Source organism: Lactuca sativa, chromosome 5, assembly GCF_002870075.4.
Source record: "Lactuca sativa cultivar Salinas chromosome 5, Lsat_Salinas_v11, whole genome shotgun sequence".
NCBI lineage: Eukaryota > Viridiplantae > Streptophyta > Magnoliopsida > Asterales > Asteraceae > Lactuca > Lactuca sativa.
The window spans coordinates 243,202,330-243,219,379 of NC_056627.2; positions in this window are offsets into that span (position 1 = coordinate 243,202,330).

The following is a 17,050-nucleotide window of genomic DNA, read 5'->3' on the forward strand; positions in this document are numbered from 1 at the left end:
ATATACAGGTCCCACACACAAAAAAATCTGGAATGCGTGTTCCAAAATTTGTAGATCCGAAACATGATCTAATCCGCATTTCAGACCAAATATTCAGCATGAATTCGTAAAACCAAGTAAGTTCTACATTTTTAGTTACTTTGCATTTGATTTTCTAAAACGATTTACGTGTTCTGGAATTGTCCGGAATGATCCGCAATATGGGGAACAACTCCGAAATATCCGGATTATCCTTTTTTTTAATCTTTTTCTCATTGTACGTTTATGAAACTCATGTAAATATTTTGTAATGTGTTTCAGATCGGTTGTTATAGTCCGAAAATTAGGTATTATAGGGGTTTCAGAATGGTAATGTAGGTCCAGAACACGATGAATGTGGTCCGGACCCGATGATCTATTCTGGAATGATGATCCAGAATAACTATACTTATAATTTTTTTTAAAGTATTGTTTAATAACTCATGTTAGTCCAAAGATGAGTTTGCATAGATGTTAAAAAAAGTGGGTTTTACGGACGACAAAGTTGTGGTCCGGAACCCGATAATTTATTCTAGAATGATAATCCGGAATAACTATACTTATAATTTTGTTTAAGTATTCTTTAATAACTCATGTTAGTCAAAAGATGAGTTTGCATAGATGTTAAAAAAAAAGGTTTTACAGATGACAAAGTTGCATTCCATTTATATGAGCTTTCGAAATTGTGTCTGATAAAGGTAAAATCGAAAAACCATATTTTTATAATTATAACTAGAGGGTATGCCCTCGCGTTGCTAGGGGTCGGGAAGTTTTTTTTTATTGTTTTCTTGGTTGTTTCAGATTTCACAGTTTGTGTTTGTTTATGAGAATTTTTTTTAGAATATACATAAGGGACGAAAGTTGATAAAATATAGAAACTATGGTGGTTAGATGTTGAAAAACGAAAATTAATATTAGAGAAGGGACCAAAATTGCCAAACTGTAGAAAAAATTATGGCTTACTGTAATTAATATTAGAGAATTGACCAAAAGTGTCAAGTTGTAGAAAATGGACGAATGTTGACAACTATGGTGGTTAGATGTTGAAAAACGAAAATTAATATCAGAGAAGTGACCTAAACTGCCAAGTTGGAGAAAATTTTATGGTTTATTGTAATTAATATTAAAGTATGGACCAAAATTGCCAAGTTGTAGAAATTATTGTAGCCAAATAGTGTAACATTAAAGAATAAAAGACCAAATGTATTAGCATCTCAAACAATTGTTGCCAAAGTTTGAAGAAGAAAACTTTACTATTCAAAAAAAAAAGGTCCAATAGGAAACAGTTATTGTTCCTAGAGGAACCCTCTATTAATCTATATATAAATTTATTTTTACGATAATGTTTTAAAATGTTCATGTAATCTTGTTTTTTCAGATAAAATACGAAGATGTTGAATTTCAAAATATGATAAAAAATAAACAAGAAAAGGCACCCATAAAATTAAGAAAGAAATATGAAGTGGTGTTAAAACTTAAATTGAAAGCAGATAAGACTCCGAAAGATGGCAGCGGAGCAAGTGCAGACAAACATGTTATGATAGACTAGGTGTATTTTTTTTTGTTATGGATATGTTTGACCAAGTTTTTTTTATTATTAAATACTTTTATGCATATTGGTTTTAAATAGTATATTAATATAATTTAGGTATATTTTATTTTCAGTTTCCAACATCCAGTGACTCGAATGATAAGGATGAGTTGCTTATAGAGTATGTTATACCATATCTTGAAGACAAGCAACAACATCTTGTTGATGCGACTGCATTAGAAATGATTTGTGATTATCAACTTGCTAAACAACGAATGGTAATACTGGAAATCCCATTACCGCCTTCACCGGCTGAGGACCGGATAAAAGTAGCATTGTATAACATGCAAATGCTCCTCATTACCATGTCTAAACATATACAACAATTTGTGAATAGAATGGACATCATCGAAGAAACACGTAGGACAACTCCAACAATAGAAGATCGAGTCGAATTAAATGATAATGGTTTCAAACTAATTGAGACCTACATGAAATTGTTTGAAAATCATGTAGACACGACTAGTTTGCATCGGATGTAAGTTCGCAGTTATTGGCTAGAAATGAAATCTAATTTTAAATCATGGAATTGACTCCTATATGGATATTGTAATGTCTTTTGAAACTAAATTTTGTAAAAGTAACGGAATGATTATCTAAAATGACAATTATCATTTTTTCATTAACATTATTGCAAAGAGGGTTATAAATCCTAATACATAGTTAGATTGGTTTCCAAAAATTAGGAAATTTTAAGGGATACATATTTTGCTCTTGGTCAATAAAATCTCCTCTAATTCTAACAACGTCTATTAGACGGTTCCATTTTGCACGAAGTTTATTGATCTCTGCATTTGCATTTTTAATGTACTTCTTAGCTTGTTTCACTTCTTTCATAGCTTCAGCAACCAATTTTTCTTTTTCATTTACTTGTTCCACTAAATCGTTTGCACGTTGATTTAGTGTGCAACTTCTTTCAAAGTCCCTTTCATTTGCTTCTCCAGTATCCATCATAGCTTAGAAAAACATCATCATACATTTTATCCGAGAATTGGAAATCTGGGCCTTCTAGAAACGGGTTATTATTTAAAAAACATAACAATCTTCTTTTTTACAATGCAAAACCCCATCATGAGATGAACTCATTCCAATTTTTTTTAACGTTGAGGATGCTTGCTAGGTGCATTTTAAAGTCCAAAAGCAATGTTTGGAACAAGGGTCTGAAATAGCTGGTTCGGAACATGGCTCTGAAATATTATCAGTAATCTATGACATTTATAATTCGGAATCACTACACATATGTCAGGAATCTATGACTTTTATTCACTATGACTACACATATTTTAGGAATCTATGACAATTTATGTTCCGAATTTAGGGTCCGAAATAACAATTCCGAAATGTGGCTTCAGAATGTGTTTCCGGAATAGTGTTAGGAATTATAACCATTATATAAAGGAATTCATGCATCCAAACTTTTTACCTTGTTAAATTTAATACTAAAATTTCATTTCTTATAATCCAAAGAAATAACATACTGTGAGTATGACTCTCAAGGTATTATAAGGATATCAACGACTAGAAATAAACCTGGACGACTTTTTTACGCTTCTCCTAAAGACGTATGTGGGTTAACCTTTTATTTTTTTTCTTTGAATTAATATTAATTTACACAATATACGTCATGTGTTTGATCTTAAATTTTTAGGGACCACAGTCTGGGTTTATCTATTGGTTGACAAAGCAAACGACAATAATTCATTGATAATCAGTAACTTATTTCAATCGAAGAAGAAACTTAAAACCTAAAATATGCACTTGAAGATAGTGTTAATTTGTAGTTGAATTTTCTTTTTTGGAATTGTTGTATACAAGTTGTAAGCTTTACGTTCATCAACTACGTTTCTGTAACGCTTATTAATTTTTTTAATACGTAATGTTTGATTGTTTGTTAGTATTACTATGTCACTTGTAAATTAACTTTTTTTTATATCTTTGGAATATTTAACAAATATTAGGGCAATAATAATATTTTTCATTACACACTGCAAATTAATCACAAACATAATTAGTTGCAATTAGATTGGCAATAAAAATTCCATCAAAAGGTCTAGTATTTCCTATTCTGATGGAGGGGGAAGAGAGTGCACTGTTTGTGTCTTGTAGGCAGTCTGAAACACATCAGCCCAATAATATATATGAACCATATCAAGTAATTCATGGTTGTTAGAATGACGTGATGCCGCAATAGCATTCCCGCACGCTATACCCAAACTATGTCATTTCTCACATGAACATGTATGATGATTAAAATCAACAACACAAGTTTTTTTTAAATCAAAAACTCGATAAATGTCGGACGGGAGCGGAGACAGGATCTCTGGCGGGAACTTTGTTGCTTGCCACCGAACAGACTTTTGAATCCTTTTATGAAGCACCATTTCAGCATACGGGGTGAGTACGGTAGTCAAATTCGCTGGAAAGTAAATATGATCAAATAAGGTTCTTGTAAAAGTAATTAAATAAATTTAATATTTCACCCGGTATTTTACCTGCTATTAAACTGCGTTCAACAAAAGTCCATTACATGTAGTCACAAATTGCCTCGATAAGCATTATTATCGATACATTGCGTTGATTTACCGATAACACCAAACCTTTTTAGGGAATATCAATGTTGACTGCATTCCAACAGATGTTAGGGAAATTGGCTCTTGCCCATTTCGCATTACCGATGTTGGCAAGCACTTCACGAGCATCAATGTTTAGCCAACGAAAGTTTTCTTCAAAACCAGACACAATATATGAGTTGGATGTCATCCAGAGCCAAGATTGTAGTGTTCCGCTAGAGACACCTCTTGTGCGCATATACTTGAACACACTTTTGGAAGTATACCTTGATAAGAATCAGGGAATACATGCTCTATGCAAGAACTACCCATATTTGTTATGAACGATACATCCCTACCCAATCTCAGAGCTTTTGTTAACCTCGTAAGGAACCAGGTACAACAATAGAGATTATTTTCCATGGTCAAACCAAATGCTATAGGGATGGTCAGCTTGTTCCCGTCGATAGCAACCACTACACCTTCAAAATCTCTATAATTCAACCAAGTAATTCGTAATTATTTCTTATACTTAGCCTTTTATTATGAGTTGGAGAGATGCTTGGCCTTTTATTTCTACACCTTCAAAATCTCTATAATTCAATTTTCTTGTGATGCATTGTGCGGTCAGTACTTCACTCCAAAACAACTCTAATATTAGATGTAAATTAGATTATAACCCGTGAAACTCACGGTTAACAAAGTAAAATAGCATAGAAATTATAAAAATAGTAATCGTTAATTATAAATAAGCATATAGTTATATTTATATGAAATTTGATGTTTTGTCCATAATTCTATCATTTTTATTTTTATATAATATTTAAAATGGTTTTAAAATATATAAATTATGTTCTCTAAGTCGATATTAATGATAAAATCAACATGTTCTACAATGGAATATAAAATTTAATAGAATGAGAAAAACAAATACATCGTAATATCATTGCTGATTTAAAATTAGAAGGTTAGTTAATGTAAGAACCATACTTCAACACAAAATAAAAAATAAATTACAAATCAAAATGATGAACAAATATGTACTCTCAATAATAAAAACTATATTATAAAGAAAAAAATTGTACTGTTTTTCTATAAATTACAAAACACTTTCTCTAGACACTGACAAATTAAAATCAACTTAATACAAGCTAAATTAATAATTTAACTCATTGTTATTTTTTCAATATATATAATGATGATATTTGTTCAAACACCTACACTTTTTCCTTCTTTTACTCATTTAATTTTGTAACGTCCCAAAAACTCATAGTAAAATTTTCATTTTTAAATCAATAATCCATACAAATAAGTTGTTTCAAAACCGATCAATGTGAATATATTATTTAAGCATCAAAGTAAATATTATAAATTATCAATGCGAAAAACTCTAGGGGGTGTTTTGTAGTAATGTTGGGCCCTTACCTTTCGTACCGGAAGTACCTAAAACCATAGACATAAAACCGTAAGCACAAAGCTTAGTGAACTCCCAAAAATACCTCATAGCATACATATATATCAGTCAAAACATACCTGGGTCTATTTCACCCCCCTTCGATCTCTTTCAACTGGTACTGGGTACGTTTCACCCCCTTCGGTCTCTTTCAACCGGTACTAAGTCTATTTCACCCCCTTCGTTTTCTTTCAACCGGTATTGAGTCTATTTCATCCCCTTCGGTCTCTTCCAACCGTTATCAGGTCTTTTTCACCCCTACAGCTAGCATATAATCATATCAACAAGAGTCACAGAGACAACAAGAATATATAGGTATAACAGGAAATTGTCACGAAGACAACTATCATCCAACAAACATAATCCAGTGGGCCTACGTTAGTGCCTTCTACCTACGAGTATAGTGGAGGAACTCACCTCTCAGTCTGAAAGATCGTGGAACTGGACACTACTCTGAATATCAGCTCTACTGGTCACTTATTCATTGGAACATGACCAAACTTAACTTATAATCAAAATACCCAAAATACTCCTCAGGCAACCTGGTAAAAACAGTTCAATGTCGAAAAGTCAAAAATTCAACCGAGTCAACTCAACTGAGTACGCCGAGCGTACTCAGCTTGTACGCTTAGCGTACTCAAGTCTTGACCATAAATGAGGTTTTGACCTCGTACGCCCTGCATACGATAACATACGCTCATCGTATGTTCAACCATCATTTCCTTCTATTAAGAGCTTAATCCCTTAAGCTCTTTCGTCCAAATTCCAGATCTAATCCTCAAATGATGTCCTTAACCATAAAGTTTCCAACTTTATCGTCTTGCATGGCTATTAAGTGCTTAATACCAAAACCGTAACTTCTTAACTCTTTAAGACATCCTAGCTCATGCATGGTGTAACAGCCCGGAAATTTAGATAAATTTTTTCATTTAATATTTAAAAATTACAACCATGTTTTGTTTTCCCAAATTCCATTACATAAACTTATGTCCATAAAATCAGAGTGTCACAGCTAGTATTTTAGCTAGGAAATCCTATTCCGGTGTAACCATTCAACTATTGTAAATCTTATACTCTAAGTAGATCTCACTCAATGCTCATATAGATTCATCAATAATGTTCATCAAAGAGTCTGAAAACCCTAAGAATCCCGGGTTAAGTCCATTCTGGACTAGAATTTTCTTATTGGGCCTAATGGACCAATAAGCACCCAATTCAACCTCATTGGACTTAGAAACCCTAATCGGACCAAATTCATAAATCAAAAACATTTTGGGCCATTTGGGTTTAGAATGATTCATTATAACCCTAACGGGCCTTATTGGGCCATAACTAATTCAATTAACCTTAGTGAACCATAAGCCCCTCTCTTTTATTCTAGTTGGGCCGTAACCCATCTAAGGAGCCCATTGGACCGAAAAATAATGATTGGGCCTTATAGTTTCGAACCAATGCTAGAATTGGACCCAAACTACCCTATCCTTTCTCCTAGCCCAACACCTTCGGCCCATGAGTAAAAAAAAAAAAGGAAATGGAGTTGACTTTGGAGTGCCACCTCCATAAAATCCAACATTCATCTAGGCTTTAAACCATCATGTATTCATGCTAGCCCTTTCACCATCTCTCTCCCCTCTCCTCTTCTATTCTTGGCCGAAGACAAACAAACACACACACACACACACACACTACACTAAACTCTCTCAAACACTCTCACGGATCATCCTACACCTTCCTCCAAAATTCTCAAGATTTGCTTGTGGTTCAAGAAGGTTTCACAAGACAAGCATCACTCCTTGGTAAGTCTTTATATATCCAAGTTCATAACTCTATTCTCATGATTGGATCACTCTTTTAAGCAAGTTTTTTTTTGTGATTTTGCTTCCTAGAAATTCTTAAGTTCGAAATCCACTCAAGAAAGCTTTCTAGGACCAAAATCTTCTTCATTTCTTCTTCAAAATTGAAACATCAAAGCAAAGGTGTGTTCATACCCCGTTGTTTTTGGTTTTCATATAATTTTTGGGTGAGAATACAAGTAAGATGTTTAGATCTATGTGTCATATGCATGCTTTGTGTGAATTCTTAGTTTATTTGGTAAAAATGTGTTAGATCTTAGCAAATATCAAAATTTTAAGTATTATTTAGCAAAGATCTATGAACTCTGACATTATATACATCACATTATCAAGTCAAAAGTGATCACATGTTTGACACAAAAGATTTCAACAAAAACCTTGTTAAAGGTCAAAATTGTCAAGAAAGTAAAAGTTAAGGGCAAAAAGTGTCATTTATGTTTTTATAAGGGCCAAACAGGTTTTACATGTATAAAAAGGTATTTTTATTAAACGTACTTTAAAAAAGGCCAAAAATGGTAATTTAAGCTTAATGGGCCAAAACTTTTGGGCCTCACTGTTGCGGGCCCAATTTGCGGAAAAAATGAGTTTTGGTGTTTAAAAATGTCATTTTTCCAAAGTTTGAGTCATAAATGTAAATAAACCAAATTTAGAGGTGAAAATATCATTTATTTTCAAATTGGACCAAAAATGTAAAGTTTTCCAAAAATGGGGCCGAAAGTGTAAAGTTTTACAAATAAGGGGTTGAAAATGTATTTTTCTGCAAAATAGGGTTCTAAATGTAAAAATATAACATTTTTGGTTAAAACCGTAAATTTATAGACATTTGGGACAAAATTGCAAACTTTTATAAATTATGGACTAAAGTGTCATTTTTACAAAACATTGGGCCTAATTTAAAATTTTGAGAATTGTTGGCCAAAAACGTCGTTTTTACAGAAAGAGGATTTCTATCACCAATCTATCGATCTTCAAGTCAAAACAAACAACGAAATAAAACAAAACGAACGAAATATGTCGATAACCAATTATTGGGCTTAATATTCATGATACTTGACCGTTGGGCCCTAAGGGCCCAACTAAGTGTAAATTGAGCCCAATGTCTTCCATGACATGTTTATTGGGTCTCACGACCCACTTGCATGTTAGTTTAGGCCTGATTTATGGACTACATGTTTATTGGGCCTTTGTGGCCCATTTTCATGCCTATTGGGCCTAAATTACCCTTTTATTATGTTATTGGACCTTGTGGCCCATTTACATGTTAATCGGACTTGGAATGAAGATTCACATACTTGTAAATCGTAAATATACCTCTACATAGTTAGTCCCCAAATAAACCTTTCAATATTTTTCTCTTCGGAGGTGATCATTCTGGGACACAGAAGAGATAGCTCGCTAAACCTGGATATGTACGCGTCGATGTTGGAGTTTTGGACCGTGAGGTTCCAAAACTCTTGCTCCATCTTCTGAATCTCACCTCTAAGACTGTATTCAAAATATGACCAACATGTGTCCGAGAGTGATCACAGCGGGAGATGAATCCGAAATCCTACCCCACTCTCCAATAATTCTAGGGAATCCGAACATAATTAAGTAAAAATACTATGAGAATAATTAAAATATGGCTTATATATGCACTCTCATGTAGTCAGTATGGCTGGTTTCCACCACCCTGGAGATCCCTACTTTCCCCATCAGGGAAATAACGGATGGCTAGAGGAGTTCGACGAGGAACCTGAAGAGGAGCCTGAAGAGGACCCTGAGGAAGAAGAAATTGAAGAGGAACCTGCGGAACCTGTGGTAGACGATGGTGAAGAAGAGTCTGATGACGACAGCGATGATGATTCGGATGCCGAGTTCGAAGTCCTCAACCCACCATACCCAGTGAGGGTGTCGGCTCACTGAATGGGCCCGGGTGGCCCTACAGCCCCCTAAGGTATCGACATTTGGAGGTGGAGCAGGCAACAGGGACAGCGGCCCCCGTTTGGCATGGCACGTGAGCTCTATGACTTGAGGGAGGGAGGACCGGCGGATCGACCACTTCCAATCGTGGTGAGACGATTGAGGGATACTGGCGATCTGGCTCAGAGCAACACCGATCAGATGCACCAGATGCGGACTAGGGTTGTGCGGGTGGAGCGGGAAACGTGAGAGGTTATCCGAGAGTTCCACATGAGACAGGTGAGGTGGGAGACTCGACTTCGAGTCGCAGAGCGACAGGTGGCTCGCCTCCAGAGAGCATCCACTTCCTCAGCACCATCCCCTGACACATCCCATCATGACTAGGACCAGCCGTATCTTTCTTCAGTATTATGTTATGTGATCTACGCTATGTACTATCGACTCTATGTTTAAGTGATTACACTACTCATAGGGTCGTTATGCTGCTGGATTTTATAGTTCTATGTACTATATGCCTTCTGGCAAATTTTCATGTATCAAAACTATTAGTATTAATGAAAATGCTTTATGTTTTATCATGACATTGTTATCAGCTATGTGTTTTACTTCCATGTTTTATGTCAATGTGTGTAATTACTTAAGTACCAACTATACGCCTAGTGTACAGGATCACAAACTCGCAAAAACCATAGGTACTCAACATCCTTCCGTTCCATGACAGAAATATGCCTCAAAGACCCAACCGCGGAAACAACGCAACACCAACCCCCCTGGAAATAAACTCGGTTGCATTCCAGGCAGCGGTGTCCACTGTGGTCACTACAGCAGTTGTGCAGATTCACAATGGAATCAACGGAGAAGGCAACAGGCAGGGAGCCAGAAGCACAAACCAAGGGACAAACCACGAAGTCGCATGGCCATGCACTTACAAGGATTTCACCAACGCCAAACCTCGGACCTTTAATGGGACGGGAGGTGTCATAGCTCTGAAAAGATGGATTGAGAAAGTAGTGTATGCCTTCGAAATCTGCGGGTGTCCGGATGAATGAAAGGTCAAGTTCGCAGCCTGCACGTTCATGGACCAAGCTCTCTCTTGGTGGAATGGCCACATAGAGGCCATGACACTCCCAGTGGCGAACGCGATGCCTTGGGAAGAGCTGAAGGAGATGACGCTAGCAAAATATTGTCCTAGAGGTGAGATTCAGAAGATGGAGCAAGAGTTTTGGAACCTTACGGTCCAAAACGCCAACATCGATGCATACATGTCCAAGTTTAGCGAGCTATCTCTTCTGTGTCCCAGAATGATCACCTCCGAAGAGAAAAATATTGAAAGGTTTATCTGGGGACTGACTGAGCCTAATCGTACTTTTAACAATTTGAACTTATGTATTTTAACAATGTACTTAATGTGAACAATGCTAGTTGTATTATGTAATGTTGGTGATGATCGTGTTATGATTCTTGTATATTCATTGTGATGATTATTCAATTGTTAGTCACACGAGCCCCTGGACGTTTCCGCCGTCTGCTTCGGGGGTGTGACACAGAGTATCCAAAACAATGAACGCAAAAATACTGGCGCGTGCATGCTACACCATCAAGTCGGGACGTTGCCCTTAGAATCAGAAGTATCTGAAACACCCAACAAGACAGTAAGCAAACGCTTGGTGAGTTCCCAAAATACACAAAACATAGAACCACATAATGTCATGCAACATATATACATAGGATTGCCATGTACTCCCTCTGTGGTCTTCACGCAGAATGCCATGGGCTATCCCCACGGTATTATATCCATGGACCATGGGTTCCCCTCATGGTCTTTACCAAGTGCCATGGGCTCCCCTATGGTCTTCACATAAGTCATAACATGCCAAATAAAAAAACCATTGCATATTCAACTATTGAAACCTTATAACAAGTAATGGGCCGACATTGGTGACTTCGACCCATTGGTATAATGAGAAGACTCACCTCACTCGGTTGAAAACAATAGCTGTTCGACTATCAATCAAAAATATCATACTGTAAGAATATACAAATAGCCCTAATTAGGATTATGACACAACCTAGACAAGGGCCCAAAATCCTAAGTCCAAGTCCCTCCATGATGGCCCAAAGGTCTCTCCTTCCTTAACGGGCCCAACATCAAAGTCCAAAACCATAGTGAGCCACAAGGCCCAAAAGGCCCAATCATGCCAACTATAGCCCAAACTAGAACAAAAGTCCAATAATTTCGAATAGGTCCAGACCCAAGGCTGAATAGGGCCTATTAAGCTTACAAGCCCAACGAAGCCCAAACTTATCCGGGGTGCGTACGCCCAACATACCACATCAGTACACTTAGCATATTGATTCCTTTTGGTCGTACGCGCAGCGGACGCATCCTTACGCCCGACGTACAAACAGCCCATGCACAAAAGTCCATTAAGTGCTTAATACTTGAGATCTTAATGTCTAACTCCAGATCTGAGTCTATTAAGATGTCCTAGGGCATAAATTTGGCAACTTTATGCCCTTGCATGCCACATGGGACCCCAATGCCTCATTTTTCCCATTAAGACCACTTTTAAGACCATAAACTCATGCATGGTCCCAATACAACCTTCAAGATAGCATTTTTATGCATCAAGCATGTCCAAGGAGCCTAGATTTAACATTTCTAGTCTCTAGAGTTGCTCAAACTCACAAAAGAGGGTCCATAAACCAAAAATGGACTTCACAACAAACCCTAACTCAAACTAGCAAAAGAGATGGCAAGGTCTAGACTTTTTACCTCCAAGAGTGCCTCAAGATAAACTAGATAAAAGATCCAGAAGCTCAATAAAATCCAAGACTTGATCACCACCTTCTCTTTCTTGTAATCCCACTAAAACGGCCACCAAAACACTTTTAAGCTCAAAGATTGCACTCTCACGCAAATCTAGGGATTTGGGACGATAATAGACTATGGAGGCTATCTAGCGTAAGGTACAAGCAACATAAGAGTGTTTAAATAAGGTTCTTACCCTAAAATTACGGTTTTAGTATTGAGCCACATACGCCTCACGTACTACTTGGTTCGCCCAGCGTACGTGGTGCATACCCGCGACCAACCTTCCCTAGTACTCTAAGTGTACACCTATGTACGCCTAGTGTACGTAGGGACCCTATTTGCAAAGAAAATGTAACACCCATAAAAATCAAGCCAATTTAAAACTTTTTCAACCAATTAAAACCATTAATTATTAAAACTATTTTGATATCTGGGATACTCAAACTTCTTCTCATTCCAAGCTTCTAAAACTCCAAGCTTCTTCAATCAAAAGCACCAAAAGCACATTTTAGCCTCTCAAACACTCAAGAACAAGGTTTAGATTGATTAGGGTTTCTTCTGGCCGTCAAAAGGTGGTAAGGGGGCTAGAGAAAAGCACTTAAGGTCCTTTAAATATGGTGCAAACCCTAAAAATTAAGGTTTCCATGTACAACCTCTACTCATCGAGTCAGGGTCCTTCGACTTGTCGAGTAGGAGTCAATAATCACACGGGATGACTAGGTTCGACACGACGAGTTGGGGCCTCCAACTCATCGAGTTCCCTCAATAAAATGAATAAAAAGGTTTTAAAATATATCTGGGAGTCGGGCTGTTACAATTCTCCCCCACTTGAACTAGAGTTCGTCCTTGAAGCTTGTTGCGGTAAATAACTTGAGGTAATGCTGCTGCATCTCTGCCTCCAGCTCCCAAGTCCACTCGGATCCTGTCACACCCCCATACCGGAACGGCGGAAACGTTCGGGGGCAGATGACGTCATGTACAATATCACAACAATTGCATAATAGTAATCAAAGTACAACACCTATTACATTGATAAAGTGTAGTTTTACATTCGTGTTCAAATCGTATACCTGACACCAAAATATATAGCAAAAGCTAAAAGACATGAGTCTATGAAGCTCCATCTTCTCAAAACTTGTGGTTACCTGGTTACTGATTTCCTGAGAATACATGTAGTTTTGAAAAGAGTGTCAATAATTAAGTTGGTGAGTTCATAAGCATGTTTGTAGTTGAAATCTGTCATTTGTTCCTTGAGAGTGTAAGTATGTTTCCTAGAAAATCCCATATTTTCTATTGTAATGTGTTGTAGTCTTAATACCCTAAGACCAAAACGTGTAAATGATATTGTACTCTGAGATAGTATATTGTAGTTTTAATTCACATAAAACCATGAAAAGTATGTTTTCTCTGTACTGGAATAGTATTCTATATTTGTACTTGTATAAATACTATGTAATTGTAAATGCATGGATTCACAAGTTGTACTTGTAAAATACTATATTATAGTTTTATAATATAATAAACCTGTGTGAAGTTGTTTACTTATTCATACACTAACCGTACCGTTCAATACCAAATTGTGAGTTATCATAAGCATGCTTGATGACCTGAACATGACGTTCTTCAGGCGTCGTAATCGGTATGATATTTGTCACCCCAAGCCTGTCGGCCTAACTGTAACAAACAATTAAGGTGCAGGATTGTCAGTCCTGTATAGATCTATACACAAGTGTCATGCTCTCCCTCTAGAAGACTGATTATAATTTCAGGACTTGGTTGGTACTTAAATAAGTACGTGAAGTGTGTCTCACAAATGCTATATTGACGGTTACGTGTAGAATATTGAAAAGTTACCTTGTAATGGAAAAACTGTAAGTATATCTCATAACTATATTTATTATAGTTTATATGTTAGTTTTCCATAATGTATTCTGAACTTTGAAAAGCAATATGTAAGTTCCATAAACTATACCTATTATAGTTTATTTGTATGTGTTCTACTGAAAAGAAAACCTTTGTATTGTTAATAACTCGGCAAGTTTAAATCGTAAAATCCGTGATACGGTTGTTCTGTGAAATTCAAGATTTATGTCCAAATGGTACCAAAATAGATTGCAAAAATAATATTTTTGTTTAACAAGTTCTAAATGGTTTTATACTTATATATATATATATATATATATATATATATATATATATATATATATATATATATATATAATATTTATATAATTATGATTAAATAGACAGTCAAATAAATAATTCTATCCCAAGCCCACAACCAAACAAGGAACAGAAAATGGAGCAAAATTATCAATTCTAAGCATGTTTAACCTTAATTATATATATATATATATATATATGTGTGTGTGTGTGTGTGTGTATGTGTGTGTGTGTGTTTTAATAACGATAACGATTGATAAATTATTAAAATAATTTAGATATTAACACAAAATTTATTGTGTTACACTTGTATCCCCCCCCCCTAAAACAGTGAAAAATCATGAAAACGTAGGGGTATGAACTCACCTCAAGTGCGTGTTATTGATTGGTTACGATGTGGTTGTGATGATTCCTGGGTAAAAACACGTTTTACAAACGTATCCTAATAATATTATACACATGATATTATATTTGAAATTAGTGAAATCAATGATTAATAAAGTGTTATATTAACACTAAATAATATATGAGACTTGCCAAAACTTGTAATTATTTGGAAGAATCAAACTCTTGGAAAGAAAAGAGGTTCAAAGTTGAGAGAAAAATGAGGTGAAAATATCTACTGGAAGTGTTCAAATGATCAATTTGTTGCTTAAGTATGAAGGAAAAGAAAACTAGGCGGTTTGGATATTTCGGCCGAGAAGGCTTCACGGTTAAGAGGATTGTAGTCAAGTTGTTTGCGGTCCGAGCATGTTTGTGGTCCGATGAAAAGGCGGCTTCGCACGTTTACGGTCTTAACCGCAAACTTGGTTTCGGTCCGTGGGAGGGGGTAGGGTCCTGCGAAGGTTTTTGGTGGTTGTTCTCGGTCTCGCATGGAGTCACCAAATGGTGATTTCGGTCCATACCTTTTGGATATTAATTCTCAATATTGAAATATATAAAATGTTTAAATAAATATCAACATTATTTGACTTAATACTTGATGTGTTTGACTTTAACACGTTTGAATTTTGTTGACTTGTTTTTGACTTTTAATGATTTCAAAATAACGGGTTGTTACATTATCCCCTGGATAGAGGGAATTTCATCCAGAAATTGTTTCTAAAGTGGTACTAATGAACTAGGGAAAAGATGTGGATACTTTTGTATCATTTGATCTTCCTGTTCCCAAGTGAATTCAGGTCCCCGCTTGGCATTCCAACGAACCTTCACTATTGGTATACGACTTTGTTTTGTTCTCTTGACTTCCCTGTCCATGTCATCCACTGGTTATTCTACGAAATGAAGACTCTCGTTTAACTCGATTTCGTCGAGTGAGATTATAAGTGTATCGTCAGATAGACACTTCTTGAGATTAGAGACGTGAAAAGTGGAATAAATGTTACTGAGTTCATGCGGTAGATTGAGTTTATATGCAACCAGACCAATTCTATCAAGAATCTCGAATGGTCCGATGTATCTTGGATTTAGTTGTCCACGTTTGCTGAAACATATCATTCCCTTCTAGGGTGAAACCTTTAACTGACGCGGTCACCAACATGGAATTCCAAGGGTTTTCGTCGTTTATCTGCATAACTCTTTTGTGTGTCTCTAGAAGCTTTCAGTTGTTCCCAGATTTGGACGATCTTTTATGTGGTTTCTCGAATGATCTCGGGACCGGTTAGAGTATTGTCGGGTACCTGGTTCTTGGCTAGTTGCTTGTCACCCACTTCAGCCCATCATAGAGGAGATATGCACTTACGGCCATAAAGGGCTTCAAATGGAGCAACTTTGATGCTAGTGTGATAGCTGTTGCTATACGAAAATTCGATGAGTGGTAAATGGGTATCCCAAGCTTTACCAAAATCTATCACACAAGCCCTCAACATGTCTTCCAGTGTTTGTATGGTTCTCTCGCTTTGCCCATCAATCTGGGGATGGTATGTTGTACTCATGTCAAGATTGGTTCCCAAGGAATTTTGTAGTGATTCCCAAAACTGCGAGGTAAATTTACTATCTCGGTCAGAGATAATGGATATTGGAACACCATGAAATCGTACTATCTCTTTAATGTACGTCCTTGTTAACTTCTCCATTTTTTCAGCTTCATTTGTTGGCAGTAAGTGTGCGGATTTGGTTAATATGTCGACGATCACCCAATCCGGTTTAGGGGTGTGACAGATCCCCGACGGTGCTGCACTGTACCTTTACCAACGATACTTCCTTGTTCCGTACAACCTTCACCTTCCTCTCAAGAGTGGCCACTGGCCTCTCCACATAATTCAGGTGCTCGTTGACCTGTATGTTGTCTAATGGTACCACTGCCTCCTTATCTGATATGCACTTTTGCAACTGTGACACATGGAAAGTGTTGTGGACCTAACTAAGCTCCTCCGGGAGATCCAATCTATATGTCACTTTGCCAACCCTGGCAATGATCCTGAATGGCCTAATGTATCGAGAACCCAATTTCCCCCTCTTCCTGAAGTGAATCACACCGTTCCAGGGTGAGACCTTCAGTAGTACCATGTATCCTACCTAAAACTCCAGCTCAGATCGGCGCCTATCGGCGTAACTCTTCTGCTGACTCTGAGCGATCTACAGTCGCTATCTGATCTATTGAATCTTCTTGGTAGTCTGCAAGACTACCTCTGTCCGTCCTATCACCCTGTGATCAATCTCACCCCAACATACTAGGGTGCGACATCTCCGTCCATACAACAACTC